Source organism: Rhagoletis pomonella, unplaced genomic scaffold, assembly GCF_013731165.1.
Source record: "Rhagoletis pomonella isolate Grant_MI unplaced genomic scaffold, Rhpom_1.0 Rhpom_scaffold_00007, whole genome shotgun sequence".
Taxonomy (NCBI): Eukaryota; Metazoa; Arthropoda; class Insecta; order Diptera; family Tephritidae; genus Rhagoletis; species Rhagoletis pomonella.
The window spans coordinates 46,769,378-46,775,377 of record NW_023458561.1 but is presented as its reverse complement, the minus strand read 5'-3'; the positions used below and the strand labels follow the sequence as shown (position 1 = coordinate 46,775,377).

General features: G+C 36.4%; 1 protein-coding gene across 1 annotated transcript in view; it reads left to right on the top strand.

Moving 5' to 3' along the window:
• Positions 1–6,000, top strand: part of LOC118742924 (cyclic nucleotide-gated cation channel alpha-3) — a gene marked incomplete at its 3' end in the record, with an annotated part of 412,477 nt that overhangs the window by 255,228 nt on the left and 151,249 nt on the right.

Below are 6,000 nucleotides of genomic sequence, written 5' to 3'. Positions count from 1 at the left end.
TTTTTAGGTTTATATGTCAGCTAGCAAACAATTTTGCTCGTGAGAAAATGATAAGTTTCTATGGCTAGGATGGCAATGCCTTTAATATGTACAAGCATACATACATATGTACGTGCGAAGAGCAAAGAAAGCATGCAAACGCAAGCACGTGACGGATGCTCAATGTATACCAAGCAAGAAGATGAAGGGGAAACAGTAAGGAAAGAAGAAAGAGAAGGCAAGAGAAAGTAACGGTAAGTGTATGCTTTAAGATTGCATTTTTATCTTGTTGTTGCTGCTGTTGCTATTGTTGTTGTTGCATAATCAAAGGATGCACAGCAATGCCATACGTTACTGCAGCGCGCACGCGTGTGTCTTTTGCTTTCCAGCTGTGCGCCACTCAGCCTGTGCTCAACTGCCAGCAAGTGGCTGATGACGTTTGCCTTAATAGTCCATACACCGCCGCCGCACCCCACCATGCCATCATGCCATCATCCACTGCGCTCGACCACCTGCACTGATGACTGTCTTCTTTCTTTGTGGGCTTTCTCCTGCTCAATGTGTTAGTCACGTTGAACTAAAGTGAACAAAATACGATGCTGCTCGTGCCTCTGCTACTACCCCACGTGTCTCTATCGCAGTGCTATATTCCCTTATTTGTTCGTACCTAAATATATACACGTACTTACATACACACACACACACACACACATACTTATAGAAGTCCGAACGCATAGTAATTTGAGTAAGTGTAAGCTTTTAATGCTTTTGCTAGACGCCTGTTGTTTTCCTTACACTTTCCTCACTGCTGGCAGCATTCGAGTGATTAAATCGCTTTAATTAAGCAGGTAAATAACACTTGAAGTGAATGGAAGGCTCTCACTCTTAATGAATTCGATATTTTGCAAAAGAAAGAAGTAAAGCAACACGTGTCTGCTCAATGCATTCTATTTGTATAGGAGAAAGATTGATTCCTCGTCTTAAATTTTCTCATCGATATTTATTGAAAATCTGATAATGATTTCAATCGTTCTGATTGGATTATCATCTGTAATTTTGAAAGTAATCCTAATAAAAGGTGAAGCAATCTTCAGATTTGTTACGAGTAACCAGCAATGCTAGCATAGGTTTCCATCGGAGGTGGAAAGGAGTTTAATATTTCTTTACTTTAATCTTCGCTAACACTGCCAGCAAGTATACACAATGAAAAAAAGAACCTATGTATCAGATAAAATTTCTTGTTTTTTCTGTTCAAGAATGTGTCAGTTAAAGTCTACTTCGAGTGTATTCGACATTTTATATGATATCTTTCGTGTCTCTGGGCGTTTTCGCCTCGTCAAATACCAAGGATTCATCAAAGCTGGGCTGTTGGATACATTCCGATAAGACAGGGCTCGGGTGCGTTGTCGCGGTGGCGAAATTACAAGGCTGTCTTTTGGGAATTTTTAGAACTTTTCGTGAAATTTTGTGATTTTCTGCAGATCTTCTAGGAGGTTTTTGTTCTAAGAATTTTGGTGCTTTTTCGGGAACCTTTGGGATTTTCTGAAATTTTTTAGGACCCTCCGAGATATTTACTGACTCTTCATGCATTATTTGGAACTTAATGCCTAAAAAATGTGAAGCACAAATAATTGTTTTTTTTTCGCTAAGAAACGAGGAAAATAAGTTTTTCCCTTGAAAAAATGTAAAAGTAATTTTTTTTTTTAAGAAATACGGTACCAGACAAAAGTATTGGCACAGTGAATTTTTCGCAATATAAGCAAAATTTTGTATTCTAATATATTTTCGATCCGTTTTTATAAAAATATAGTTCATTCTACACCAATCAACCTAAAAATGGGATCTCTAAGCCTTGCGCAATACTCAGGAAAATTCAATAAATTTGAATACTAACTTGCAACTTTCCATTAAAATTTTTTAGAAAAATTCTAGGTATGCAGTTTTATAGCCTATTCAAAGTGCAAGTTTGATGTTATTAGAAAATCGCGTTGATTTTTGGAAATTTATTTTCGAAAATTATTTTTTTGTGTGGAGAAAATGAGCAACACTTTCCACTAAACAAATTTTCCAGCAGCTTGCAATTTTTGTGAAAAATCTGCATAGAAAGTTGTAAATTAGTATGCAAATTTATTGCATTTTCCTGAGTTTTGTACAAAATTTCGAGATTTTATTTTTATGCTTTTTGGTGGAAAATGAGCTATACATATATTTATAAAAAAATATTGAAAAAAAATTGGAATAAACAACTTTGCTTACTTTACGAAAAATTCACTGTGCCAATACTTTTGTCCGGCACTGTAGTTATTAAACATTTTATACACAGTTCCGAGAGGTTCTCACGGTTAGTTAGAAAATGTTGGCCAAAATATCTCAAACTAGACAGCCTACTAGAAAACGCTGAGACGATTCCACCAATCATCTTCATGGCAAGACAGAAATCGAACAGTGAAAACTATGGCTTTGCAAGCATAAGGAACTCTTTCTAATACCTTCGATCCACTCAAGGCCAGAAGGATTTTGCAATTGCGCATGCTAATCTCACGCTATTCTGACGTGAAGCTCATTTCCCTAAGAGCGAACCACAGGCGGTAAGTGGTGCCGCCAGCTGCTCCTAAGCCGATGAGGGTACCTTTTCTTTCTACGCCATCAGTCAAGTCATTTCCCGCAATGTCGCAGTGGGTACGAACACAACTAAGCCTTATCAGATAGTACTCTGACGCAATTGGAAGGAGGTCAGACATTGCCTGGCCAGTTACGATTGTAACATCAATGCGTTTAGGGTCCTGAAAGCCGCTTGGCTGTGAATTTAAAGATCCCGGAAGATGATGTATTCCCCAACTCTATCTTCAAGTTTCCGTCTATTCGCGAAAAAGTTCACAGCTTCTTTCGTTCACACACACCTTCTCACCAATTCTTCTCGTGAGGGAATGTCGGTTGAGAAAAGGCTCCTAGCCGCTAACCAAAAGGGACCATATTCATGTGTGATGTTGAATTTCGAGGGTTTGGGAATTCCAATTTGATTTTTGATCATAGGCAGATATACTATTCCTTGGTTTATAGGTTGACAGAATTCCAGGTGTATATCTCTTATAGCAAAAGTAACGGATTTTATATGGTGAGTTCTTAGAAAGTTTAAATTTCCATAGGAAATTTCTGGGCTGGGCTATGTTGAGCATTTTAGTTTTTTCTAAGATAACAATTTTTTTTTGTCATCCACGCTTTGCAGCCTACTCTTTTCTCCTTTGCTTCTTTTTTTTCATTAACAGAGCTTGTTACCTTAATCTCAAGATCGACCTTCAAAAGAAAAATTCTTTGATTTTTATTCTTTGGACTTAAGAGCAGCGTGCAATGAACTTAAAAATTAGTTTTTGGATTTTGCGATCATGGAAATGGATTCCCTGATGCAAGAACAGCAAAAATGTCTGGTAAAAAAGTTCGTTGTATACTGGCTTCAGGAAAAAGAATTAACATCTTTAATATTTGAAGGTCACTCTCGTTTGAACAGCCATAAAGCATTGGGCGATTCATATTAGTGGACAAAAAATTCCGAAGGAAAATTTGTCTTGGTATCGGCTTTCGATACGCGTACCTTTTTTGATATCTACTCAGTAATTGGTTAAAAAGTATCGATACCAAAATGACTTAGTATCGAACGAAAAGTATCGAGTATGTACTTGTATGCACTCGTATCGTTTCATCCCTACACAGAACACATTACTTTAACCCGGGCATGTCATTGGAGGTAACCGAGAAATTTAAGAAAATGCAGCGGGTAAACGAGAAAGTGAAAAATGTTGTCTTGAGGCGTAGTGTAATTCGTTACTCCATCGAAACAAAAAGTAAGTGCTTACCAAAGAATCAAAGTTTTCGCTGGATATTTTCTAACTTATTTATCTAAGTTTCAAGATGCATTGAAAAAGTACTATTTTGCTGCATTTTGCTATAAAAAATTTTGCAATTTTAGTCAACACTTAATTTGATTACTTTTTTATGTACACCTGTCTTATACACACATACATAACGCTATTTAATCTACATATTAATTAAGATAAATATTAAAACTGGTATAAATTTCTTCATTATGAATTCGCTAAATATTGTCTGCAGGTGGCTGCAAGGATTTGCATATCATGAAGAAAACAAAAAAAAAAAAACAAACACTGACCACCTGGCCAATGCAGTTAATACTAGCACAGATCCATTCATGTTAATTTTTTCTTGCTAATATTTACTTTTCTTTTGTTTTTTACTCGAACAAAAATGTGTTGTTTTCAGCATATTCTGGTGTTTTTTTTTTATGTTAACCCGAGTTGTTGTTACTCACAGTTACCGGTTCGCTGCACAATTTTTCAACAGTTAGTTATTCTTTCCAATATAATTTTTTCACCTTCGCAGTCCAGCTGTATATCGTAGGAATTGCTTTCAATTCAACATTCCTCCATTGCGGCAGCTGAAAAAATGTCGTTTTATACACATACCTCTATGTTTTTCATTTATCATTTTCACTTTTTTTTTTTCGCTTTAACCTGTGCAGCGGCAGCTGGTGAGCTTATGTTATGTCAACAGAATTGCAAAGAATGCAAAAATCTCGTTTCGTTGCATTATTTGATTTTGGTTTAACATCCGCGAGCGAGAAACGCCTCATTTTGATTTTCAACACTTGTTTGTTCTTGAATTTTGAAGGATTTTCAGCAAAAGTTCATTAAAGTGATTAAAATTATTAAATTAAATAATTTAGAATTCCTTAAACTGCGAGTCTGTTGTGTTATTTTACGGCTTGATTAGAGGTCATAATAATATTCTCCTGTTTTTATGATGTTTTTATTAAGCTCATTTTATATAAATTTCCTAAGTGTATCGGACTGTAAGTGGGTGCCCTTGCTTTCGTTGTTCATCCATATGTACGGTATGCCCAAGGCTATAGCAGCCTTTTGCTGGCGTATGTGGATTAATCTCTTGAAGTTTTTTTTTAATAAATATTTATATTGTTCCCCAATAAAAAATGCGGTTCTTCGCGTTTTGTGGCCTGGAAGGATGATAACGAATTAAAATAACTGCAAACGCTTAAATATTTAACGATTTTAACCGACAATGTAGTTCGTTTTCATTGAATACCCGATTGCACTATAGCCTCGCCGATAGCGCCCGTATCTTTCCGTGCAGTACATTAATCCAACATATATGTATCATAAACAGCCAGCCAACAGTGCACGCTAGCAGTCCACCGTTTGCTAACTCCCGCACACTTATCACATTTCCCCATCGGCTTGTGTGACTGTATACTTAAAGCAAGGAATATTGAAGTGGGCGTGATCATTGTTATTCCGGATATCCCTAACCACTCTTGCAGCTCTGCAGACATTTCAGTTGGCCGCCGTGGAGGCTAAAGGATGGGTGCTGCTTTTTACGACTACCCTAACCCTCTTGTAATCCTGCAGCCATGAGCGGACGGCCGTACTCTCCAATGCCGCCAACCGTTTCATCACCCACGCTGATAGCGTGCAAATACGAAGTCATACTCAATTTGAATTAAGGGAACTAGGTATTTACAATATGTATCACAGTATGAGTGTCAGGGCTGCCACCTGTTTGAAGAATTGTATTTAATTAAATTATGTAAACAGAAGTTAGATGTTTGAAATTTAAAAATATAGGTCTCAAACGAAAGAGTGTTAAGGAATGTTTAAGAATGTTTTAGTTTGAAACTATTTTCGAACAGGGTCGCCATATATTTGAAAAGTTGAATTTAGTTTAATTATACACAAGCTATATGAAATAAATTCAGAGAAATTTAACGAACGCTTTAATCTGAAAATATTTTTGATAAAGGTTGCCACCTATTCGCAAATCCTTATTTATCTAACTATATAATGTGCTGCCAAATTAAAAGGTTTTTGGATAGGCTTTGTTTTGTAAAGTCAGGTCATATATGGGAGTCAAACTAGAAAGGTTTAAGCAGTTTTTAGTGTGAATATATTTTTGGAGAGAGTTGCCACCTGTTTGAGAAGCCGAATTTAAGTA